Source organism: Saimiri boliviensis, chromosome 7 (genome assembly GCF_048565385.1).
Source record: "Saimiri boliviensis isolate mSaiBol1 chromosome 7, mSaiBol1.pri, whole genome shotgun sequence".
Taxonomy (NCBI): Eukaryota; Metazoa; Chordata; class Mammalia; order Primates; family Cebidae; genus Saimiri; species Saimiri boliviensis.
Genome location: NC_133455.1, coordinates 92,171,348 through 92,198,048, shown reverse-complemented (window position 1 = coordinate 92,198,048; position 26,701 = coordinate 92,171,348). Strand labels below are relative to the sequence as shown.

The 26,701-nt window shown below is 46.9% G+C and overlaps 1 long non-coding RNA gene and 1 pseudogene across 3 annotated transcripts in view; one reads left to right on the top strand and one right to left on the bottom strand.

The window, feature by feature from the left end:
- The first annotated feature begins 2,806 nt into the window (after positions 1–2,806).
- The window catches only part of LOC141585161 (uncharacterized), a 73,230-nt gene continuing 49,335 nt past the window's right edge, over positions 2,807–26,701 (top strand). For all 3 annotated transcript variants that reach the window (XR_012518516.1, XR_012518515.1, XR_012518514.1), the window contains exon 1: positions 2,807–2,935. This is a non-coding gene — a long non-coding RNA (uncharacterized LOC141585161). The remainder of the gene's footprint in view (positions 2,936–26,701) is intronic.
- LOC101033987 (large ribosomal subunit protein eL29 pseudogene) lies at positions 3,588–4,117 on the bottom strand (annotated as a pseudogene).

The following is a 26,701-nucleotide window of genomic DNA, read 5'->3' as shown; positions in this document are numbered from 1 at the left end:
AGAGTCAGTTTCTTGGTGAGAATCAGTTCTTTCTATGAGTCGTGGGTCCAGGTGAAGTCACTGGTCACCAGAATGCAAAAGTCTGAAAAATGCCTCAAAGACCAATCTTAGGTTTTGACAATAGGGATGTTATCTATATGAACAAAGGATCTTGTAACCTCTGGAACAATGGCTGGTTATTGTTTAACTATGCCTACATTTTAGCAGCATTCAACCGCCCGCCCCCATAATCCTAATCTTGTGCCTTTCATGAGTCTGACAAAAGAGGTTTTGGTCCCTTAGCAAGGAGGGGGTTAATTTTTTAAAGGAACTGTTTTAAAGTTAACAAAGTCTTGTGAGGTTAGAAGCAAGGTGGAGTCAGTTAGGTTAGATTTCTCTCCATGTTACATTTTTTTCAAAGGTGGTTTCATTAAGATTCCTATTTTGCAAAAGAAAAATCTGAAGCTCAGAGAAGATAAGTTACTTACTCAAGGTCACACAGTTAATAAATAGTGGAACTAGAACCGAATCACGCAGTTGATTCTGAGTCCACATTTCTACCCACTAAGCAAAATTTCCTCTTAGTCCCAGGAGGGTATGACTTGGGCAGGAGATCTAACACTTGTTACAGTTTACAATGTGTGTTGTCCATTCGTTTTTTAAATTAGATTATAAAACTCCATAAGGGCAGGGAACAGGTGGTCTTGTTCACCACTGAGCCCCCAGAAACTAGTACCCCTTGGCACATAGTAGATGTTTCATTCATATTTGGGGCTGAATGAATAGCTGCGGATCAGGCCATGTAGCCATCTAGTATTTTGCTGATTATGCTAGAAGGAGAAGCCAATGATACAGTCCATTCTCTGGATTTGCATTTCTCACTTACGTGAACTGTCTGGGCTCCAGGGAGTGGACTTCGGGGGGATTCACCTGAGTGGTTCCTTCCTTTGCCCTTGCTCCTGTCTCCTATGGCACACACTCATTCTGTGATTTGTTTATTTGGCAGATCTTCAGTGAGCACCTATTATGTGCCAGATGCTGTTCCAGGTAGTTCACTGGAACAAGACAGATAAAAATGCCTTCTGACATGGAGCTTGCACTCTGTTGGAGGAGCAAACCATGAACAATAAAGGAGTGAAATACACAGTGTGTACAATGGAATAAGTGCTGAGGAAGGTGGACACAAAGTGTCAGGGAGATAGGTGGCCGGGAGAGGCCTCATCGAGAAGGTGACATTTGACAAAAGACTAGAGGGAAGCGAGGGGGGGGCAGCCATGCAAACACCTCAGGGAGGAGCTTTCCAGGCAGAAGGAAAAGCAGAACAGATTCCCTTGGGCAAAACCATGCAGGATGTGGGAGCAACAGTAGGGAGGTCAGAGGTCACCTGAGTGAGAGAGGGGAGTGATGGCAGAAGAGTTCCAAGAGGTGACCAGAGCCAGGCTGTGTGAGGTCTTGTAGGTAACAGTTATGACTGGATTTCATTCCGAGTAAGGTGGGAAACCACTGGTGGATTTTGGCAGAGGGCATAATTTGGACTATCTGTGTTATCCTGTATTACAGCTTTTTACATATCTGTCCTTGCCTCTAGACTGTGGGTTCCCAAAGCGGGGACCAGGAATATATTCTCAATGCTGAGCACAGCAACGGCAAGAGCAGATGTTTAAATACATGCGCGCCAAAGGAATGAATACACGAAAAATACAGAACAGAATGGAACAAGCTGAACTGGGGTGCAGATGGGGGGGCCAGAGGACAGACTAATGCTCTCTGAATTATGGAATAAGGAATGTTTTATGGAGCAGGCGCCTTTATTTGAGGCCTAGAAGAATGAGAAGTCTTTCGACAGATAGAGGAAGAGAAAAAAGTATGTTAGGCTGAACAAGGAACACAAGCAAAGGTTTGGCGGCATCAAGGTGCAGGGCATATTAAGAAAATACTGAATCTAGGCCGGGCGCGGTGGCTCAAGCCTGTAATCCCAGCACTTTGGGAGGCTGAGGCGGGTGGATCATGAGGTCAAGAGATCGAGACCATCCTGGTCAACATGGTGAAACCCCGTCTCTACTGAAAATACACAACATTAGCTGGGCATGGTGGCGCATGCCTGTAATCCCAGCTACTCAGGAGGCTGAGGCAGGAGAATTGCCTGAACCCAGGAGGCGGGGGTTGCGGTGAGCCAAGATCGCGCCATTGCACTCCAGCCTGGGTAACAAGAGCGAAACTCCGTCTCAAAAAAAAAAAAAAAAAAAGAAAAGAAAAGAAAATACTGAATCTACAAATGTTTTGGATACACAGGATGAGAGGAAGCACACAGTGGTACTGGACGCCAGAATCACAGTCTGGGGCCAGATCTGGAATTACTTGCATGTCACGACAAGGAGTTTGGATTTCATAATACAGGCAATGGGGGGTCATTGCAGGATTTTACAGGTTGGGGGCAGTTTTGGGAGGGATTCAGCCCATTAGGCTTTAGCTTGAGGCCTATGAGGACATCAAGGAGAGCCAAGAATGGTTCTGTGTATGGGAGGCAGTTCCTCACAGCGTGGCTGCAATGCAGCACTGTTCATTGTATCAATTATGCGTGTAAAATACTGTCCCATTCAGAAGGAAAGAGTTGATGTAATATTTCACAGCAGCCTTTGGGCATTCCCCTTCGTGGAGCCCTCTGACCTTGCACAATGAATGATTTAGCAGTTTACTCAGATGCATTCCAATGGGGGCCTGTGTCCAGCTCGGGAGCAGTGATGATTTCATCACACTGCTCATCCAACCCATCTAGCCCTTACGTAAAATTAACCAGCCGTAAGGCTCCTGATTGATTTCATTTCTTCTCCTGTGCTGGAAGAGGATGGTGGACAGTCAAGACATGACCTGCTCTGCCCCGGAGTGGCATGTTGCTCCATTGTTAACTAGCCTGGAAGACAGCGATTAGTCATGATGACCTTCTATGGCTCACCAGGTAGGGGAAATGCAAAGGCAGCCATCTGATAGATCTGGATTCTAAGTATGGGGGAGAAGTGCTGCTGCTGGTGGTGGTAGGGGAAATGACCTTGGGAGGCCCCTTTGAAATGGAGATGGAAGTCAAGTTAAGGTGAAAGCTGTCAGCCATTCCTTCAGGGAACGGGCTTGTTCCCAGGCTGGAGCCTAAAAGTCCCACCTTCCGATCCTGACTCCACTGCTGAGGCTGTCCCACCCTGTCACCTTTCACTCAACTTAGTCTAAAACTGAAAGGGCTTGTTGGCTCACCCCACCCACCATACTTCTCTTGCTTCATGGTGGAGCAGGCCTGAGCACAGCTCACCAGTAACTTTTCAACCTAGGGTGTGGTCTTTGTAACTTCCTGGACGGTACAGAGGTCTGATGGACCCACAGGACACAGATGCAGATGAACGACCCTTTTCACTAGCACATAGCTTTCACAGTTGGGAAGTGGGGGAGCTGGAGCAGGGACAGGAATGGAGTGGCTCAGAGAACCCCCTAGTCAAGCTTTCAGGGAGTTGTTTTTTTTTTTAATTTTTATTTTTTTTCCTCCCTCAGGTTTATTTGTACAAATAGCACAGGAGGACCCCAGCCCCATGCAGATGGCAGCCCCGGGGGGGTCACACCAGTCCTTCTGTCCTCACGTTGGCAGACAGAGATATCTACTCTGAAGCCTTTGTAGGGGCCTGGGCACCTTTGGGAGACTGAGCTGGAACTGAAGCTGGAGGTGCAGCCTGGGCCTTGTTTTGATCCTTGGCCTTGGCCTTGGCCTTTGGCTGGCAGAGCCTGAGCCCCTTGGCAATGCGAGCATGAGCACGCTTCCCAAGCTTGGAGTGGGCAATGTAGGCAAGTTGATCGAGCTTTCGGCTGGCACCCGCCTTTGGGATCTTGGGCTTAACTTCCTTGGGCTTTCCAAGGGCTGTGATGGCCTTGGCACGTGCACTCGTGGCCTTGGCCTTGCTGGCCTGCGTCTTCTTTAGGCCCTTCTTGTTGTGCTTCCTGGCAGAGCGCGTGTTCCTCAGGAACTTGGGGTCCACCCCCTTAAGAGATTCGTATCTTTGTGATCGGGGTTTCTTGATACCATTTCTGTGCCATTTTTGGGACTGGTTGTGTGTGGTGTGGTTCTTGGACTTGGCCATGTCTGCACCTAAGCCGCGCTTCCTGAAGCACCTAGGACCGGACGAGCTCAGGGAGTTTAAATAAGAAGTCAGCAGCCGGGCGTGGTGGCTCAAGCCTGTAATCCCAGCACTTTGGGAGGCCGAGGCGGGTGGATCACGAGGTTAAGAGATCGAGACCATCCTGGTCAACATGGTGAAACCCCGTCTCTACTAAAGATACAAAAAATTAGCTGGGCGTGGTGGCACGTGCCTGTAATCCCAGCTACTCAGGAGGCTGAGGCAGGAGAATTGCCTGAGCCCGGGAGGCGGAGGTTGCGGTGAGCCGAGATGGCGCCATTGCACTCCAGCCTGGGTAACAAGAGCGACACTCCGTCTCAAAAAAAAAAAAAAAAAAAAAAAAAAAGAAGTCAGCAATTTGGGGAATGGAAGAAGACCTGTGACCCCCAATTTCCTTTCAACTGCATTCAGGGCAGAAAAACTAGTATTCCTCTGCTGAGAAGTAGCAGGTTTGCCTGTAATTTCCTAAAATGGCATGGTGGAAGAGAGTTGGGTCCCCGATTCCATGAACTTCCCATGTACCTCCATGTAAGGAGTAGAACTCTACCGGAAATGATGTCCTGGATAGGTCAAGGTTGTGGTTTGTGCTCTCTTTCACATTGAAGTTAGGGGCAACCATCCCAGCATCTTCTCCCTCATTCTCTTAGGAGATTACTTAACAACTGAGGCTCATTTTGAACATGTCTTTTGTACACTTTGAAGACTAGTTTAAGCCACCAGTAGAACATTCATCATTAATTTAGACTATGAAGATTAGCTCTAAGCATTTGGGGAAGGGTGCAGGGTAGAGTGGGCATGTGAGTCTGGCGGAGAGTGGATCTCTGACTGCACGCCAGGGTCACACAGATAGAAAAGAGTTTTTTGGTTTCCAGGTTAATAAATAACAGTGTTATGACAATGGGGATTGAACCGTTCTGACTTCAGTGCTGGGGAGGAGGGCTAGTGGTGATGATAGGAGAAATATTGATTAAAGGCTTTAAATGTGCTCCCAAGAATCCCGCATGTAGAAATATGTCTTAAGAAATTACAGATACAATAAGTATTTAAGATAAGCATGTTTATCATAGTAACATTTATGGTAGTAAATAATGTCTTTAAAAATTGCTATTTCAAGCAAAGACCTGGAACCAACCCAAATGCCCATCGATGATAGACTGGACAGGGAAAATGTAGTACATATACACCATGGAATATTATGCAGCCATCAAAAAGGATGAGTTCGTGTCCTTTGTAGGGACATGGATGAACCTGGAAACCATCATTTTCAGCAAACTGACACAAGAGCAGAAAATCAAACACCGCATGTTCTCACTCATAGGTGGGTGATGAACAATGAGAACACATGGACACAGGGAGGGGAGCATCACATACTGGGGTCTGTTGGGGGGAAATGGGGGAGGGACGGGGGAGTGGGGAGTTGGGGAGAGATAGCATGGGGAGAAATGCCAGATATAGATGAAGGGGAGGAAGGCAGCAAATCACACTGCCATGTGTGTACCTATGCAACAATCTTGCATGTTCTTCACATGTACCCCAAAACCTAAAATGTAATTAAAAAAAGAAAAAAAAAAGAAACTGAGAGCAAAAAAAAAAAAGAATTGCTATTCCAGAATATCTGACATGAGAACATATTTGCAGTATTAAAAACAATTATGAAATCTTTTATATAGAAAATTATAGCAAATATAAGAAACATCCATATGCCCTCCAGCCAAATTTAACAAATGTTGACAGTCTGCCATATTTACTTAAGAATGTTTTAAGATAGAAAAGGTTGCGTATATAATTGAGCCCTCTATTGTAGTGTCCCCTTCCCTACTGCTCCATAGAGAACTATGGAGTTATCTGGGATTGGTATATACTCTTCTTATGCAGAAGTTATACTTTTACTGCATATATTTAACTATATAAAAATATATGGCAGTTAAAAATAATTTACAAAATTTTTAACCTCTATCAATGTCTTTTCATTCAACACAGTTTCAAAGATTTACCCAGTTTCATATGTAAATTTTTTTATTGCTATGTGTAGTGTTTGAACTACATAAATATATTTAATACACATTTGAAATAGAATTATAGCAGGTCAATGAGTTATCTCTAAGTGAACATGCTCTTATAACTAGAGCATAGGCCTTTGGGGTCCCAGCAGAATTCCTGGGGTGTTACCGGGATCCCTCCTCCGTAGTGAATCCTGACCTCTATTTTGGCTACATTGCCTCACCAGACTGCAGAAAGCTCATCGATTTCTCAGTCCCCAGTCATTCTTGCTTATGGAATCTACCTGTTACTTTGAGGGGTGGAGAGGCCCCAAATTCCAGGTTCATTTCTCTTGATTTCCTTTCTCTTTCAGATTGTAACATCACAAAATCTCACAGCTTTGATTATTTTTCAGACACCTTCAAACAGACTTTATTATATGTTATCCAGCTTTTCTGGTTCTCAGGGGAGGTCCAAAACCAACCTAGTCAGTCCATACAGGAAGTGGAATTGTCAATAATATATAATTTTTCCTGGGAAGAAGAAAACAGGTTTCAAAACAGTATGTGCTGTATGGTACTAACTTGGCTAAGACTAAAAGCATGTTAATATGTACCGTGGTTTGAATATTTTGGAAACTTTAATCATTAAATGAATATGTTGATGATATTTAGAGGTGGGGCCTTTGGGAGGTAACTAGGATGAGATAAGGTCATCAGGGTGTGCTTTATAAGAGGAGAAGAGAGACCTCAGCTGGCATGCTCTTCCCCACATGACACCTCTGTCGTTATAATGCAGGAAGTCGGCTCTCACCAGATGCTGGCACCTTCATATTAGACTCCCCAGCCTCCAGAACTTAAGAAACAAATGTCTTCTCTTCATAAATTACCCAGTATCTGGTGTTCAGTTATAGCAACAGAAAATGGACGAAGACAGTATGTATGTACAGTGGACTCTCTGTATCCACAGCTTCTATATCCATGGATTCAACCAGCTGAGGATGGAATATAGAGTCGTGCATTACTTAATAGGGACACATCTTGAGAAATGCATTGTTAGGCAATTTCATCACTGCGCAAGCGTAGGAGTGTCCTTACACAAACGTAGATGGTAGAGCCTACTCCAGACCTAGGCTGTATGGGACAGCCTATTGCTCCCAGGCTGCAAACCTGTGAAGCATGCGACTGTGCTGAACGCTGTAGGCAGTCGTAACACCATGGTCTGTGTGTAGCTAAACATAGAAAAGGTGAAATAAAAATATGATATAAAAGATACAAAATGGTATTCGGGTATAGGACACTTACCATGAATGGAGCTTGCAGGACTGCTATTGCCCTGGGTGAGTCCGTGAGTGAGTAGTGAGTGAATGTGAAGGCCTAGGACATTGCTGTACACGACTGTAGACTTTACAAACACTGTCCACTTAGGCTACACTGTTTATTTTAAAAAGTTATTCTTTCTTCAATGATAAATTAACCTTAGCTTATTGTTACTTTTTTACTTTATAAACTTTAAACTTTTTTAAAACTTTCTGACTTTTTTGTAATAACACTTAGCTTAAAACACAAATATATTTTACAGCTGTACAAAAATATTTTCTTTCTTACTCTATTAATAGCTTTTGCTATTTTTTAATTCTTTAATTTTAGTTTTTACTTCTTAAACCTTTTTATTAAAAACAAGGATAGAAACCACACATGAGCTTAGGCTTACACAGCCCAGGATAATCAGCATCGCCATCCTGCATCTCCAGGCCTCGTCCCACGGGAAGGTCTTTAGAGGCCATAACACACATTGAACTGTCATCTCCTGTGATAACAATGCCTCCTTCTGGAACACCTCTGAAAAGACCACCACAAACATGAGTAATGTATTGCACTGCAGTGTTATGAGAGCTATGATGTTACTAGGTGATAGGAAATTTTTGGCTGCATTATAATCTTGTGGAACCATCATTATATATGCAGCTTGTCACTGACTAAAATGTCATTATGCTGTGCATGACTATTCAGGGAAAAAAACCAATACAATAGAAAATAATACAAATAAAAAATACAATATAATGATTTACATAGCATTTACATTATATTGTATTCTAGAGATGATTTCAAGTATACAGGAAGATACATGTGTAGGTTATATGCAAACACTACACCATTTTATATAAGGGACCTGAGATCCACAGATTTTGGTATGCACAGGGGTCCTGGAACCCGTTCCCCTCAGGCTCCTGAGGGACAACTGTCTATGTAAAGGAAGACCAGAAAGATATAGGTCAAATAGTTAATGGTGGTTGTCTTTGGATGATTGAATTATAGATGATTTCCATATTATCTCTGTGCTGCCTGTATTTTCCAAATTTTCGATAATAAATATGAGTCTTCATATTTTAAAAATGTGAATTTTGAAAAGGATGGCAGTCAGGAAATAGCAGGCAGAGGCAGAAAGCTGGCAGAAAGTATGACACCTTCAGAGCATACAGGAATGATGAGCCCAGTTTCTTCCTACTGTACTCCCTCAACACAATCACACCAGACGTGTGTTTGCGGGGGGGGGGCGGAGTTTCTTCCCACCAGCCAGCAAGCAATCCTCCAGCGGCAGACCCCAGCTGGGTGTCCTCCAATTTCGACACTCTCTACCTGGAACTAGCGTCAGAGCCCATAGGTTGAGGGCTCAGTCCTGTGAGACTGCCCCCCGCTTCCGATGCCAACCACAAGTTCCAAGTTGTTTCACGTGTGCTTCTGACCCACTGGCTATAGATCAGGGTTCCCACAGTCCCCTCCTTGTGTCCAGTTGGTTTGGTAGAGCAGTTCACAGAGCTCAGGGAAATACTGAGTTTATTGTAAAGGCTACTACAAAGGATACAGACGAAGAGACACATAGGGAAAGGCAGGTGGGTAGGGGTGTGGCGCTTCGATGCCCTCCTTGGGTGCCACCCTCCAGGAATCTTCATGGGTTCAGCTATCCGGAAGCCCTTTAAACCCTCTTGGGTTGTTATGGAAGTCCTTTTGGGTGTTTATGGAGGCTTTATTATTTAGGCATGACTATGTAAATCATTGGTCACTGGTGATCAACTTAACCTTCAGCTCCTCTCCTTTCTCTGGAGGCCGGGGAATGGAATTGAAAGTCCCAATTCTCTCATCCAGCCTCGGTCTGGATGAGCAGCCCCCATTCTGAAGCTATTTAGGGGCTGCCAGCCACCAGTCAACTCCTTGGCATACAAAAAGACATCACTATGGAGATTTGGAGCTGTACTCCGGGAAAGTGGATAAAGACCAAATATATATATTTCACAATATTACAACACCCAGGAACTGAAAAATATCTCCCATGAGACCCATTGAATAATGGAGGATTGAAGGTGGAGCCACAGAAATGTTGCAAAATAACACCTAACAGTTAGAAAGGGCTTTGTACATACATCTTCTCCAAACCGCTCATGGTCACTGAACACATGCAGACCCGGAGGCTCATGAGGCTGTATGGCTTGCCAACTAGTTAGTGAAAGTGCTGAGTCAGGAACCAGGGCCCCTGATTTCCAGGCCGATGCTCTCTCCAGAGGAATCTGTGCAGTAAATGCAGGCTGGGGAAGTCACAGGGCTCCCCCTCGCAGGACTGGGACCGTAGCTTTGGGCTAGAATTGCCAGTGAAGGGTCACCTGTCACCTGGTCTAGCTGGACCTTCCCAGGCGGAAGCACGTCCAGGGCCATGGCTGTTGGTGGGAAGCCTTTCCCCACCACTCCTTACTTTATTTCCATTTTCTTGAAGAGAAGTTAGTTTCAACAAGAGATGGCAGTGTCTACGAGCCACCTTTCCAGTGTAGCATTCAAAAACTTCCTCAGAGCTGGGCGCGGTGGCTCATGCCGGTAATCCCAGTACTTTGAGAGGCTGAGGCAGTCGGATCACCTGAGGTTAGGAGTTTGAGACCAGCCTGGCCAATATGGTGAAACCTTATCTCTACTAAAAATAAGAAAATTAGCCGGGCGCGGTGGCTCAAGCCTGTAATCCCAGCACTTTGGGAGGCCGAGGCGGGTGGATCACGAGGTCAAGAGATCAAGACCATCCTGGTCAACATGGTGAAACCCCATCTCTACTAAAAGTGCAAAAAATTAGCTGGGCATGGTGGCACGTGCCTGTAATCCCAGCTACTCAGGAGGCTGAGGCAGGAGAATTGCCTGAGCCCAGGAGGCGGAGGTTGCGGTGAGCCGAGATCACGCCATTGCACTCCAGCCTGGGTAACAAGTGCGAAACTCCGTGTCAAAAAAAAAAAAAAAAAAAAAAGAAAATTAGCTGGGTGCGGTGGTGAGTGCCTGTAGTCTCAGCTACTCATGAGGCTGAGGCATGAGAATTGCTTGAATCTAGGAGGCAGACGTTGCAGTTAGGTGAGATGGTGCCACTGCACTCCAGCCTGGATGACAGAGCAAAACCCTGTCAAAAAAAAAAAAAAAAGGCCTCTTCAGCCTGCCCAGGTCCCTGCACTGCACGTGCTTCTCTGGCTTCTTCTGTAACTCCTGGAAACTTCCACAGTCCTAATCTGGTTGTTTCATGTTGAGTCATGGACTACTGCCCCTAAATATGTTTGTGTCTTTGCTCACTTGATCTCCTATCAAGAGCATCTTTCCCCCTCCCACCTCCTACCTATCCCTAAATCTCATCTTCAAGTTCTTCAGCTAGTAGAGCCTGTATCTCTCATTTGGAAAGGGTTCTTCAGGCTTTGTATTTTCTTTGGCTGATTTGGCATCTGCTTGAAGAGGCAACGAGGTCTTGGAAGGCAGGAATCCATTCTCCTGTAGGGAGGCATGCTCCCAGGGATGGAAGACAATGTTTTGCATGAGGCGGGCACTAAGTAAACACTCTTGGAGTGACTGATGGGCTGTTTGAAAGAAATGTGCTCGTGAGAGTCTGGGGCACATCTAGGAAGAACTAGCAGAGGATTTTCAAGAGGAGCAGGCAGCACAGAGCTTGTTACGGGAGCTTGGCAAAGGCTTTCTGCTGCCTGGGTTTTCCTCCCTTGATCCTGGTGTCAGTTTCAGAAAGATTTAAGAGGATCCTGAGTCAGGAGGGAGCAGACATTGGGAAAAAAAAAAAAAAGCTTTTGCTGTTGGAGGTAAAGAAAATGTCAGGAGGAGGCACTGTGATGGGAACTCAGGTCTGGAGAGACTGGAAATTGCCTGGAGTGAGGCTGGGCCCCTGCGGGTTTCAGCCCCTTTTCTCAGGTGCTGGGTGGGCTAGCCTTGAGAACAAATAACTGGGATATGAATTTGGGCAGAGAACAAACAGTATGTGAGATTTCCGGTGGCAAATAATAATGGTAAGCTAATGTGCTGGGCTTGGAGAAAGTGGTGCTTCCAGTTCTTTAGCGGAAGGAGCCTTTTCAGGGGAACTACCACATGGATCTGATGCCAGAGTTCTTCAGGTTTTCAATGGGTTCCATTAGGTACCTGGGCAGAGGCTTGTAATTGAGTGGGGAAGTCTAGGAGATTTGTAAACCAAGGATGTTTGAATGAGAGATGCGGAGTACATAAATCTTGGGAGTCTCTTCCTTGCAACACAGAGGTCTATTTGGGGGAAAGGATTTCAAGTCTATCCTATTAGAATTAGCTGGTGTGACAATCAAATATCAAAGAGCAACAGGGATGGGGTGAGAGAATGAGTCTTGTCTTCACCTTGGCTGGGAGATTTTTGGCAGGTTCTCAGAGGTGAAGCTCAAGGAATTGACTTTCATAAAAGCTAGTCACTCAACATGAGCTAATTTAAGAAATTGCTGGGAATGCAGAGATGTGTCCAGTTCTCATATTATTCACAAAAGAATAGGACCCTCAGAGTTTTGGAAGTAGCTTCTTCTTTTTTTTTTTTTTTTTTTTTTGACATGGAGTCTTGCTCTGTCACTCAGGCTGGAGTGCAGGATGCAGTCTCAGCTTACTGCAGCCTCTGCTTCCTGGGTTCAGGGGATTCTCATGCCTCAGCCTCTCAAGTAGCTGGGACTACAGGCATGCGCCACCACACTCGGCTAAGTTTTGTATTTTTAGTAGAGACGGGGTTTTGCCATGTTGGCCAGACTGGTCCTAACTTCCCCTCTCCCCTCCTCCCCTGCCCTGCTCTCCCTGCCCCTGCCTGAGATGCTCTGCTGATTTTTCTTTTAGGACGTGGCTGGAGCAGACCCAGCAAGGCAGAGCCTCCAGTCACTTTGTTTCCTCTGGAGGAAGCGTGGGAGGGGCTGGACCGGCTGCTTCAAGAGGAAAAGGATGAGGGTGTGCTGGGTAACGGGTGTGCAGAAATGGTGACGTGGCATGTAAACGATGGAGGATTTAAAGAGTAAGGGGTGGGTAGAAAAGGTACCAAGATATTTTGAGGGCTAAATTTGTTCTGGAAGTTAAATGGATAGAATGTGATAAATCAGAAGAACAAGAACCACTTCAGATTTTTACAGCCGTTAGGGTGCCTAGGTGATACACAGGTGTTTTGTGGATGGTTGGTTATTAGCAGTAAACATTTACGTAGCAGTTAACCTCCTCACATTTCATTCCTAAACCCCTGGAATGTTAGTGATGGCCAGGAAACCAAGACCCGGATTTGCTCAAGGATTTGCTCAGGGCCACAAAATTAGTTTGCAGCTGAACCAATGGGAGAGCCCAGGTCGCCTGGCTTTGCGCTGCTACCTGCCGGGGCTTCTGCCTCGCTTGATCAACTTGCCTTGCAACACCTGGTGATGAAGTTCGAGGCTGGAGGAACAGAGGCGGGAAGGGGAGTGATCCACACTGACCAAGCTAGAGGCTGCATTTGACCTTTCCACTTCCTGAGCCCTCAGCCCCAGAAGCATCACACTTCTTTTTACCTGTTTGTCTACTAGGGTTTTCCTCCTTAGAGCTCTCAGCTGTCCAAGCAGCTTGACTTTTCCCCTTTGCCCCTCCCTCCCCACCTGTGTCTAACCAATCACTGAGACCTTGAATTCCGCCTGTTTAATGTTTGACTAGCTCACTTTTCTCCATCCACACTACGACCCCCTGTCTACCATAAGCCTATTAATAAGCCTCTTCACATCCACTCTTTATTCATCTCCTCCTATCCATTCTCCTACTTCCTAAATCCTAATCTGGTCACTCTCCTGCTGAAAATCCTTCCAAACTCCCAGCAGCCTCTGGTTAAATAAAGCCCCCACACCTTAGCACAAGGCTCCTGCCCCCTCCTGACTTGTCCATTGCTCGGCCTCATACAGCTCCCCAGCCAGAAGGATGCTCCGTTCCCTGACCTCATCGTGCTGTGGATACTTTGGTGATGGGGCCAGTGGGATCCAGAGAAAGATCACAGGAATGGGGAGAGGGGGAAAGGCTGAGCCTGTCTGTACCGACCCGTCTGCTAGCATGGAAACACCCGCTTTGTATGGGATATTCTCAACCTAGAGCACCGTCTTCAGACTCAGAGGTGGGTGGTAAGGCTGCAAACTGGAAGCTCGCTATCTCCAGGTAGCTTGTCCTGATCTGGTGAGCAAAGCACAGTGACCCATAAGAGGCGTGACATTTCTTAGTGGCTGTGTGACACTGAGCAAGTCACTTAATGTAATGAAGCTGTGGGCCTCAGTCTCCCCATCTGTGACTGTCTTTTTGCTTGTTTTGGCTGCACAGCCTATAAACCTTCTTCCATGTTGGGGACCCACTACGATGTAAGCCTCCATGGCAGGGACTGTCTCCCACTAGGAAGCTGAAAAAGCCAGATGCGGTCACTGACTCCTGGCAGAGAGGGATTGAGTTGCTCATGCCTAGGTCTTCATGTCTTAAGAATAATGCGGCCAGGCGCGGTGGCTCACACCTGTAATCCCAGCACTTTGGGAGGCCGAGGAGGGTGGATCATGAGGTCAAGAGATCGAGACCATCCTGGCCAACATGGTGAAACCTTGTCTCTAGTAAAAATACAAAAATTAGCTGGGCATGGTGGCGTGCACCTGGAGTCCCAGCTACTTGGGAGGCCTGAGGCAGGAAAATCACTTGAACCTGGGAGAACGAGGTTGCAGTGAGCTGAGATGGCGCCTCTGCACTCCAGCCTAGCAATAGAGCGAGACTCTGTCTCAAATAATAATAATAATAATAATAATGATAATGCAAAAATGCAGGCCCAGTTGAGAGTGAGTCCAGTAGAGGTGGTGGTGTCGGGGGTTGCAGTGACGGTGACGATGGTGGTGGTCACTGTGCTGCCCAGATCCCTTCCGGCAGCGTGAAACTTGCTTGCTTTCCTCCGTGCCTTCTTGTCAGGTCTGGAAGCAGCCTGATTTCCTCCCAGTGCATTCCATTTGCTGGTAAGGGGACCAGAGTCCGTTTCTACGGATGGGAACACGAGTCTCAGCTCACCTGCTTGGTCCTCAGCTACTTTGCAGGTGGTTAGGATGGGGCTGCTCCAGTGCAGCCGGAGTGCAGCTCAGCGGGGAGGGGAGGAACCCTGGGATGGGGAGAGTAGCAACTCCTGCACACACCTTGTTAATCAAGCCGAAATAATATTGTTCAAAATGATGGATTCAAAAATTATCCTGACAGTTATTCCATTGTGAGGATGAGATATAGTGACTACGTTTTGGAAAGGACAGGGAAAATGGAATACATTCTCCTTATCTTACCAATAGAGAGCCTTTCCACTCCTCCTCCATGTCTTAAATTTAGCTTAAAAATAGACTTTAAGTGGCCGGGCGTGGTGGCTCAAGCCTGTAATCCCAGCACTTTGGGAGGCCGAGGCGGGTGGATCACGAGGTCAAGAGATCGAGACCATCCTGGTCAACAAGGTGAAACTCCATCTCTACTAAAAATGCAAAAAATTAGCTGGGCATGGTGGCACGGGCCTGTAATCCCAGCTACTCAGGAGGCTGAAGCAGGAGAATTGCCTGAACCCAGGAGGCGGAGGTTGCGGTGAGCCGAGATGGCGCCATTGCACTCCAGCCTGGTTAACAAGAGCGAAACTCCGTCTCAAAAAAAAAAAAAAAAAAAAATAGACTTTATAAAATGGGGAAAGGCACTTCTCTGTCTCCATAGACCATCAGCACCTACGAGCAGACATTTAAGTCTGCACCGAGTCTCTCAGGTCTTGAGTCCGGCTTTGGCAGCCTCCCTGGTGAGGAAGGACAGCAAGACACTCCTGCTGGCCATGGCGCAGGCTTCCCTCAGAAGTGGACACCTTCCAAGCTGGGTTTGGGCCTCACTTGGCTGCAGCAGATTCACTCGATCTCCAGCCCTCCTGCCCTGCCCAGGAGGACCTGTGAGCTCACCTCTGTTTGCTTAGATCCCTGGTCCTCAGGAAGCAGGCGCCAGGGCCCGCAGGAGGCCGGGCTCCTGCCAATTAGTCACGTTAACTGGTCTGGGCTGGATATAAAAGATAGGGAGTTTTTCTACCCCATTGCTCAGCTTCTGTTGTTTTGGCCACTTTGGAAAACACTGAGGCACAAGAGCCTGAAATGTGCCCCTGGGGACGAAAAGGACTTGGTCTGAGCTTTCATCCTGGCTCCTCTCTGGCTTAACTGCCATCTCTGGGAAAGAGGCACTTTGAAGGCAGTATTTAATTATAGCATTTTTTTGTTTGTTTTCTTTTAATGTTTTGAAGAGCACATTGTCAGCTGACTTATATGAAAGCAGAGTCATTAACCTCATGGATAACTCAGTGCAATGCCCAAGGAGACTGAGGCCCAGGCAGCTGCTAGGTAGGCTTGCAAGGTCGCTCTGTGCCTCTGCAGGGACACAGACATGCAGCCACACTGCCGCCTGCCATGGGGTGGGCTCCAGCTCAAGGCTGCATGACATCCCTCCTGAGTGCTTTTCTTGGGGCAACCCACATGAGGGCTTCCAGTTGCTGGGGTCAGTAAGTGGGGTGGGGCCATAGGCTCTGATCTGGGGCTCTGGAAGGGGTACGTGTCCACCTGGAAGTACGGAGCAGCCCAGAAGCCTGCATTTCCTTCAGCTCTTTGGGCCTCAGTCTCCTCACCTGTGAAATGATCCCCAAGCTCATTTCTAACTCTAGCTTTTCTTTGGTGCCTCTATATTTCCCACATGACTCAAAGGTGTCAGGTGGATGGGCTATGGTTTTGGGGTCCTAGCCACTGCCCTTCTCTCTTTCTTTCTTTCTTTCTTTTTTTTTTTTTTTTTTTTGAGATGGAGTCTCACTCTGAGGCCCAGGCTGGAGGGCAATGGCGCGATCTTGGATCACCGCAACCTCTGCCTCCCGGGTCCTGGTTCAAGCAATTCTCCTACCTCAGCCTCCCAAGGAGCTGAGATTACAGGCACGAGCCACAGTGCCCAGCTAATTTTTGCATTTTTTAGTAGAGACGGGGTTTCACCATGTTGGCCAGTCTGGTGTTGAACTCCTGACCTTGTGATCTGCCCACCTCAGCCTCCCAAAGTGCTGGGATTACAGGCATGAGCCACCGTGCCCAGCCTTTCTCTTTTATCAACCATTTCAACTGGCAAAAGCTGCGGTCACCTGCAGGCCACTGGACAAACGTCCCACTATTTCAGGGAAACTGCCTCTCTGGAACTGCAAGGGTTGATCTTGGTAATAAGGAAAGCTGGGGTAGAGCTCCCTGGTTTTCTGACCTGAAAACTGGCCATTTGTTATTTCCTAAGACTAAACTGATGAGGGGCCCTGGGGACAGTCAGACTGTCTGTGGATCCCAGACATCAGACCATCAAAGTGCAAAGCAGTGGAAAGTGGCAATTTGATTGCTTAAAAAAATCTATACAAAAAGGCCAGGTGCGGTGGCTCAAGCCTGTAATCCCAGCACTTTGGAAGGCCGAGGCGGTTGGATCACGAGGTCAAGAGATCGAGACCAACCTGGTCAACATGGTGAAACCCCGTCTCTACTAAAAGTACAAAAAATCAGCTGGGCATGGTGGCACGTGCCTGTAGTCCCAGCTACTCAGGAGGCTGAGGCAGGAGAATTGCCTGAACCCGGGAGGCAGAGGTTGCGGTGAGCCGAGATCGCGCCATTGCACTCCAGCCTGGGTAACGAGCAAAACTCTGTCTCAAAAAAAAAAAAAAAAAAAAAAATCTATACAAAAAATATTTTATTTTAACCAAATAAGTTTTTTTGATTATACATAGAATACTATTGAATTTAAAGAGAGTTGATATGAAAGTTCACATGCTTCCTTCTAAGCTAAAAGTTTGTGTTACTACCAAATAGATAGTGGCTGTGAAGGGGAATGAAGTCATGGCAGATTTCCCTAGCTGGTAAATCGTGTGGGGTGTGTGTGTGTGTGTGTGTGTGTGTGTGTGTGTGTGTGTGGCAGGGTCTCACTCTGTCACTCAGGCTGCAGTGCAGTGACACGATCTCGGTTCACTGCAACCTCTGCCTCCCAGGTTCAAGCAATTCTCCTGCCTCAGCCTTCCGCGTAGCCGTGTTACAGGCACGTACCACCATGCCTGGCTGAGGGGACTTAAGGTAGAAACAAGGTTTCACTATGTTGTTGAGGCTGGTCTCGAACTCCTGACCCAAGTGATCCACCTGCCTCGGCCTCCCAAAGTGCTGGGATTATAGGCATGAGCCACCATGCCTGGCCTGGCAAATCTTTTTAAAAGTTCAACTTTTAAATCCATCCTCTCAAACCCCTCTTCAAAACCCCCATTCTTGTCACCTTGAGAAAAAGCTAAAGAAAAAGCATTGCTTTTGCTACTTACTCAATACTATTTGAGTGAATCAGAGCCACGGGAAGGCCATGCCTGTGGAGACCTGTCTGCCCTGTCACCCACCTTCTGGAAGCCTGCACCCTGCTGTCCACTGTCCCAGTCGAGGCGTGATGAGTTGGTGCTGTCCCCTCCACTTCTGTAGGCATCCACTTTTATTCCGGCTAGAAAGTCCTTCTTTGTAGAGAGCAGAAATCTGACTCCTTGTAACGCCCCTGCAGGGTGCGTGGAAAACAAACCTCTTTGAAACGGCACCTTCACCTGTCCAGTTGCCCACAGTTCACTCTCACCCTACCTTCTCATCCAACAGGACATGGGCCTGAGTAATGCCGCGCATAGGAGCCCATAAAGCCTATGCCTGTCTTGTCTGTCTCAGAGTCCCACTGCCATCGTCCTGTTGAGATTTCGAACTCTACTAGGACATCCCAGCAGTCTTGCCACTGGTCCCTTTGCCTCCTCCCACTGTCTGCCAACCTTCATGGTTGCCTGAGCAGAACTTTGGCATAAGGTACTACAAAGAATTTTGGGTTTTGGAATTAGACAGGGACCTGTGCTTAAATTTGGGCTTTGCCACTTTATTGCATAACCTCAGCCAAGTTCATATTTTCATCCCTTATTTCTGGATCTATAAAACGAAGATAATATTGATTCAGGGCATTCTTATGGGATTAAATGAGAAAAAATCTTTCAAAATACCTAATAAGATGTCATAAGTAGCTATCCAATAAATATTAAGTTTTTTCCCCTTACTCTATTCTCTACCTCTTTTAAACTTGTCAAGTGACATAGTTTCAAGCCATTGAATTGCACTGTTTGACGTTATATAAACGTTTTTAGTTTGTTTGACTCCAAGAACTAACCATAATATAATATAATACAATATAATACCATATACTTGAGGCAGGGCTTGAGACCCACAGAGTAGAACATTCACTCATTCATTTATTCATCCATCCATGCATCCATCCATCCATCCATTCATCCATCCAACATTTCTGGAGCAATTGCAAAGTCCCAGGCACTATGATGGTTGCTGGAAACACAGAAGCAACAGACAAGGAGTTTCTAGCCTAGTTGGGGTCAATCTACTACAGCATCAGCAGGAGTAGGGATCAGTGAGCCTGGGGCCTCTTGGAGCCTAAGGGAAGAGCTCCTAGCCAGAAGCTGGGGCAGTGCTGGGTGGGTGCCTGACTCTGGAGAGATGAGATGAGTTAGAGAGACTTGTGGCTCTCGAGACAAGGAGTGTCCAGATCCCTCAGGGCCTTACGTGACATGTTAGGGAATTTAGAATTGATTTTCAGGTCAATGGGTAACCTCAAACAGACAGAGGCAGAGATTTTTGTTTTAGAAATACCCTTTTGCTTGCTTGCATTTCAGAGAATGGGTCGGGAGGAGGCAAGACTGAGACCAATTGGGAAGTGACGTCAGTGGTTCTGCTTGACCAGGTGGAGCCTGATCCGAAGCAGTGACAGTGGGTACAGAGAGAGAGTCCAGTGGCAGAGAGGGCGTCAGGCTGGAGTTGCTAGCCTTTGGGGACCACTTCAATGTGGGGCTTAAGGTAGAACAGACTCAGAAAGACCTCCAGCAGGCAGAGGCCTCCAAGTACGGGATGCCGGTGATGTCATTTGCTGTGAAGGAGCCAGAGGGGACAGGGCCAAATTTTGGACTTGGGGTCGCTCCCATTTCAGGGTTAATGGAGGGAGGGGCCTGGAGAGGCTTAAAAACACCAGGGAATGGCATCCCAGAGATCAAGGAAAGATGGAGTGGGGGCAGGAGGATCACTTGAGCCCAGGAGTTCAAGACCAGCCTGCACAGCAGAGAGAGGCCCCTATCTCTACAAAAAAACAAACATTTAGCCAGGTGTGACAGTGCATGCCTATAGTCCTCACTACTTGGGAGGCTGAGGCAGGAGGATCATTTGAGCCAGGGAGGCCAAGGCTGCAGCGAGTTGTGATTGCAACACTGTCCTGCAGCTTGGGTGACAGAGTGAAACCCTGTCTCAGAAAAAAGAAAAAAGAAAAAAGAGATGGAGAGAGATAGAGATGTACTGCAATCAAGCAAGACGAGGGCCGAAAAACGTCAGTTACCCGATCAAAGTAGAAGGTCACTTCCAGAGACATTGGCCAGAACGATTTCCCTGGAGAGTCTGAGCCAGGGGTTGTAAGTGAAAGGGGGATGAGTGAACAGCGAAGTTTACAGTCTGCTCTTGGAAGAAGCTTGTCTCTCCAGAGAAAGCGAGACGTGGGTGGCGCCAGGGGAGCCAGCCCAGGCTTGAGCATATTTACATCCTTGGGAGGAACCAAGAGAGATGGAGGGTGAGCGGCAAGTAGGCTGCAGGCTGGCAGCAACAAGGAGGGTAGAGAATGCTCTTGACACGTGGTGAGAGCGCTAGAGGAGCGGGAATTTTTGCCTACAGACAGAGGAGTTTGGAATACGCCGCAGAGCTTGAAGAGGGCTGAAGCTTCTTTCGCAGCCTGTGGGGCAAGTGTCCCCAAGTGCCCCTAGAAGTGGTTGTAAGGGGATGTGGGACCTTAAAGGTCTCCGAGAAGGCCCAGCTTGAAGTGAAAGGCCCAGATCAGAGGATGATTTGGGCTGAGGCCGGGCCTGGCTGAGATGACGCCGGTGGCACGGAGAGGGCTGCAGTGTGACAGCGCAGCTCACAGTAACTCTCACTGCCAGATGGGGCTCCTGGCTTTCCTTTGGTTTCGCTTTCTGTCGGGCAGGAAGCAAGTTGGCTCTGCACTCCCGCCTGCGGAGATGAACCCAGGACTGTGACGCGGCCATCCAGGGTGCTGGCTGGCCACAGGGTAAGAGGCTCTCAAGGAACTTACCATCTTGTTTGTGCAAAATGAAAATACTTTGGAATAACTATCTTGGGAAAGACAAAAATAAGAACAGAATGCAGAGGAGATTACACACAAGGCATGTAACCCCAAGGCACAGTCCCCGAGATTCCTGAGAGGGAGATGTGGCTGTCATAGACAGGAAGAGCTGGCTGGAGGAGATGGCTCAGGAGGCTGATGGGGCTGGACAGCGGCAAGGGGAGAGGTGAGAAGGGCTCTCCTGGAGAACAGACGCAGGACCCTGTGCCAGCCTGGCCTTCCGTTCATCTTTATGGCTTGGTCATGTGATCTGGATTGGTCTGTAGCTCCAGGGAAGGATGCTTCCCTCCCTCCCTCCCTTCCTTTCTTTTCTTTCTCTCTCTCTCTGTCTCTTTCCCTCCCTCTTTCTTTTTCTTTCTTTCTTTCTTTTCTCTCTCTCTCTCTCTCTCTCTCTCTCTCTCTCTCTTTCTTTCTGTTTCACAGTGCAGCCACTTCGGACTTGACACTTGAGGTGAGGTGGTGGAAGCATGGAAATGTTCAAAAACTGAGTAGAAACATTAAATAAATGGGTGGGGCTGGGCGCGGTGGCTCAGGCCTGTATTCCCAGCACTTTGGGAGGTCGTGGGGGATGGATCACGCAAGGTCAGGAGATCAAGATCATCTTGACCAATATGGTGAAATTCTGTCTCTCATAAAATACAAAAAAAATTAGCCAAGCGTGGTACTGTGCGCCTGGAGTTCTGGCTACTTGGAGGCAGAGGCAGGGGAATTGCTTGAACCTGGGAGGCGGAGGTTGCAGTGAGCAGAGATCGTGCCTCTGCACTCCAGCCTGGTGACAGAGTGAGACTCTGTCTCAAAAAAGAAAAAAAAGAATGGGTAGAAGGAACCATCCTACTCTCAGAAGATGTGGCCAACCAGTAGAGATGCTGACCCCTTGTCCTAAAACCAATCTAGAGATACAGGAGGCACCAGAGGGAGGTTGGTGGGAGACCGAGGAATTTTAGGAGAGGCGAAAGGAAATTAGATCTCAGTTGGGGAGGAAGAGGGAAATGACACAAAGTGGGTAGGCCAGACGCCACTGATTGGGCATAGGCTGAGAGAAAGAGGGGCTTTCTAGGGAAGTCATGTTATCTCCTGCTGTTGCCCTGGATGGAGCATTGCCCGTTGCTTTGCACAAGGCAGAAAACTGCAGACCCCACCCAGCAGCAGCAGAGGACAGAGGTTAATCTAAGGACTGAGATGAAGCCAGGCGGGGCTGGAGTGAAGGTGAAAGGGACAGGTGATTGTCAAATCCTCCCTGATTATCGCCCCCTCCCCTCCCAAACCTAGAAGGGCAGTGGCGCTGGGCAGTCCCAGCGAAGGGAAGAAGCAACCCACAAAAGAACATGAATCAAACTGACATCGATCTTGTCAATAGGAAAACTGGTTTCAAGAAGAAAACAAGGCTGGGTGTGGTAGCTCATGCCTGTGATCCCAGTACTTTGGGAGGCCAAGGCAAAAGGATCACTTAAACCCAGGAGTTTGAGACCAGCCCTATCTTATACCAGTTGTTTCAGAAAATAGAAAAAGGGAAAACTCTGTCTGACTTATTTTTATAACGCTAGTATATCCTTGATTCCCAAATCAGATAAGGACAGTAAAATAAAAGGAAATTATAATCCATTTCATTTGGATTTCCTAATTAAATATTAACTCACTAAATCAAAGACGGTATTAAAAAATATATAATGGACAAGTGTTTACCCCAGAAATGCAAGGATCACTCAAAATTGTAAAATCTAGGCCGGGCGCAGTGGCTCAAGCCTGTAATCCCAGCACTTTGGGAGGCCGAGGCTGGTGGATCACGAGGTCGAGAGATCGAGACCATCCTGGTCAACATGGTGAAACCCCGTCTCTACTAAAAATACAAAAAATTAGCTGGGCATGGTGGCACGTGCCTGTAATCCCAGCTACTCAGGAGGCTGAGGCAGGAGAATTGCCTGAACCCAGGAGGCGGAGGTTGCGGTGAGCCGAGATCACGCCATTGCACTCCAGCCTGGGTAACAAGAGCGAAACTCCGTCTCAAAAAAAAAAAAAAAAAAATTGTAAAATCTATCAAAGTAAATTGCCATAAAGTGGAAATAAGTGCTTTTGTAAAATGTGTTAAAGTTTATATACCAAGATTTTACTATGAACATAAATATTAACAGACAAACTATTAGAACTGAAACAACTGTGTAGAATGGCAATCATTAAAAAATCTGGAGACAACAGATGCTGGAGAGGATGTGGAGAAATAGGAACACTTTTACACTGTTGGTGGGAGCGTAAATTAGTTCAACCATTGTGGGACAGTGTGGTGATCCCTTAAGGACCTAAAAATAGAAATTCCATTTGACCCAGCAATCCCATTACTGGGTATATATCCAAAGGATTATAAATCGTTCTGCTATAAGGACACATGCACACGAATGTTCATTGCAGCACTGTTTACAATAGCAAAGACCTGGAACCGACCCAAATGCCCATCGATGATAGACTGGACAGGGAAACTGTACATATACGCCATGGAATATTATGCAGCCATCAAAAATGATGAGTTTGTGTCCTTTGTAGGGACATGGATGAACCTGGAAACCATCATTCTCAGCAAACTGACACAAGAGCAGAAAATCAAACACCATATGTTCTCACTCATAGGCGGGTGTTGAACAATGAGAACGCATGGACACAGGGAGGGGAGCACTACACACTGGGGTCTGTTGGGGGGAAATGGGGGAGGGTTGGCGGGGTGGGGAGGTGGGGAGAGATAGTATGGGGAGAAATGCCAGATACAGGTGAAGGGGAGGAAGGCAGCAAATCACACTGCCATGTGTGTACCTATGCAACTGTCTTGCATGTTCTTCACATGTACCCCAAAACCTAAAATGCAATTAAAAAAAGAACCGAAACAACTGTGGAGGCCACTCAACAGGGTTTCACCCTGAACCCAGCCCGTCCCAGGCACCTGGTGCAGAACACGCCTGGAGAGAGCAGGAGGACAGAGATGATAAAGAACTCCCATTCCCTCCACCCTGCCAGGGGTCCCTCTTTCCAAAGGAAACAACCTCCCCTGTCCTGTGTTTGCTGTTCTCTCTACCTAAAAAGCCTTCATGCACTGCATTGGGCCTTACCCCTGTGTCTCCCCTGTGGCCAGGAAGAGCCCAAGTTCAGAGGGGGTGTTCAGTATTCCACGTGTCAATGAACGAATGAAGGAGAGAATGAATGACCAGAGACAAAGCCTGCAATGGCTGTCCCTGAGGAGTCACATATGATGGTTTGCTGGCACAGCAGATGCTTGCGTTAAGAAAGTTTAAAACTCCTGTGATGTATTATAAAAGAACCGTGCCACATAATTGAAAATATTTAACAAATGCTTAACTTTGGGTGACCATGCACCTTTCATTAAAATTTACACTTGGACTACAAAGAAGGCCTCAAAATTGTTTGAAAAATAAAATTTTCTAATGGAGGTCATTTCCTATAATCATATTTCAGTCAATTTAGAAAGAGGTGACACAAATTGAAGTAAAAATAGCAACTATGGAAATCAGAAAACTCTCCTCCATAAACTTTGGCTCAGAGAATCATCAAAACCTAAACTGAAAGATTATTTAGAAAATAATGAAAATGAAAACTGGACAGGTCAAAATCTTAGCATGACTGTTATTCGAAGCAGAAAATTCATAGCATTTAATTTTTAACTAAAACTGAAAAAAGGAAGCCAAGGAAAGCAGAGCAATGTAAATAATATTAGAACTAGGAAAATCTAGAGGCTTGATAAAATACTCAGAGATAATTATACGGTGGCTATTATTTTTCTTTTGAAGAGAAAAGGCAGAAATACAAAGTTGAAGATGAGGAATAAAAACCTGGACACACAGAGGAAAATGACCTTTCATGCCTGCCTTCCAGATCTTTGTGCGAGGAGATGAGAAAAAGGGGGAGCCCCCGGGGTAGCTGTGTCCTGGGCTCCTGCTTACCTCTCTCCCTTGGCCTGACTTGTCACCCCCAGGTGACAGGCCCTCCTGGTGCAGCCGCCTGGTCTCCTGGAGTAAGAAATAGCAATGTCGCATCTAGGCTGCAAGGTGAACAGATGCCAGGGCTGGGCCTGGAGGGGTGTGAAGCTGGGGAGCCTGGCTGGGGCCGTGTCTTGGTTGCATTTCCTGAACTGGGGGATTAGAGGCCATGCTATGGCTTTATTTGTACTTTTCTGTGCATATGTCTACCAAGAAAGATAATTTTTCTTATAGTAAAATGACAGATTCTAGATCTGTCTGGACCTCTAGAGCTCATAAAGGCCTCTACAGGTTGATTGTAAAGATGGAAGGATGTGCAGATCTTCCTTCTGGAACGTCCATGTGTGTGTTTGTGGGAGGCATGAATGAATGAGTGACCCGAGGTCAGAGTCACTGTTTACTGACCTTGAGGATGGCATCTAACACTGTGGACACTGCCCCTGGTTTTCCCAGAGGAGCTTAAAACCCCAGTGAAAAAGCCACGGTTTCTGGGAAGTGTTATGGACCTGATGGCATCACATTTCATAAGCTATTAATACCCAAATTCACCATGTCCATAAACAGATTCTTAATGACTAAGCCCCCCATCCACCACTAAACTACCTTTGCCTCTCCATCTAACTAAGTGGCCCTGATAGGGCTCCAACGACTGGAGGAACATCAGAGTCCTTGGTCTCATGCTCATTTAGATAAAATGACACGGACACATGTGGCGTGTTTTAAGGAGTGGATAATTTGATAGGCAAGAAAGAAGAAAACAGTTCCCCTGTACAGAGAGAGGGAGGGCAGAAAAGTGGTCGGTTATATGGGAGGCTGGAGGAGGCGGTGCCTGATATGCATAGGGCCCAGGCGATTGGTTTGACCAGGTGTGTCATTCATGTAGCCTGCAGAAAAACCTGGCCCTCCCACCTTAGCCATTTAACATGCAAATGTCGGCCGCCATGATGTCGTGAGCACATGGCGTTATCTGGAGGCAGCCATGACACTTGGCATACCTGGTGACTGGAAGAAGGCGGGAATCACCATATTGGGTCGACCCAGTTTCTAATGGTTGGCATTTGTGTATCAAAACTTGCCAGCCTAGCCCTTTAATCTGCCTTGCTGTTAGAAAAGAAATGGGTTGGCTGGGTGCAGTGGCTCATGCCTGTAATCCCAGCACTTGGGGAGGTCGATGCAGGCAGATCATTTGAGGTCAGGAGTTTGAAATCAGCCTGGCTAACGTGGTGAAACCCCATCTCTACTAAAAATACAAAAAAATTAGCCAGGATTGGTGGCAGGTGCCTGTAATTCTAGCTACTCGGGAGGCTGAGGCAGGAGAATGGGTGACAGAGTGAGGCTCCATCTCACCAAAAAAAAAAAAAAAAGGTTTGGGGGTTGCTTTTATTTTTTTTAATTTTTATTGCATTTTAGGTTTGGGGGTACATGTGAAGAACATGCAAGATTGTTGCACAGGTACACACATGGCAGTGTGATTTGCTGCCTTCCTCCCCTTCACCTGTATCTGGCATTTCTCCCCATGCTATCTCTCCCCACCTCCCCACCCCCCCGAAGGGGGTTGCTTTTATTAAAAGAAAAAGCCTTACTGAGAATTTCTTTCATCCTCTCTGCCTAAACATTATTTCTTAACTCCTGTATTATTCCCCCTCTCAAGGGAAGCAAACCTAACTGCTTTCAGTGGGGGTTGGATGACAATTCTTTCTGGCTACTTTCTGCTGACAGCGGGTATCGTGTGGGAACAAGCAGCTGGGCCTTCTCCTGAGGCTGATCTAAGGGTTCTTGAAGAATGGTATGTCCACGTGTGGCTTTGATTGGAGCACCCTTTGGAATTTGATTGCTTCTAGGTGAAGAGATAAATTTTACAAGAAAGTTTAAAATACAAGGTTAGAATATGAGTATCAAAATTACCGCCGTTAGTGGGGGTCCTACAGACCCTGAGTTTGATACCTGTGTAGTTACACTAATGGATTGCAATACTGGCTTGCTTCCACTAGATGTCGCTGCACATTACAGAAACGTTAATATAAAAGAACATTTTCCTTGAGAAAAGCGTACATTTCCCCTTTGACTTGCCAGTAGA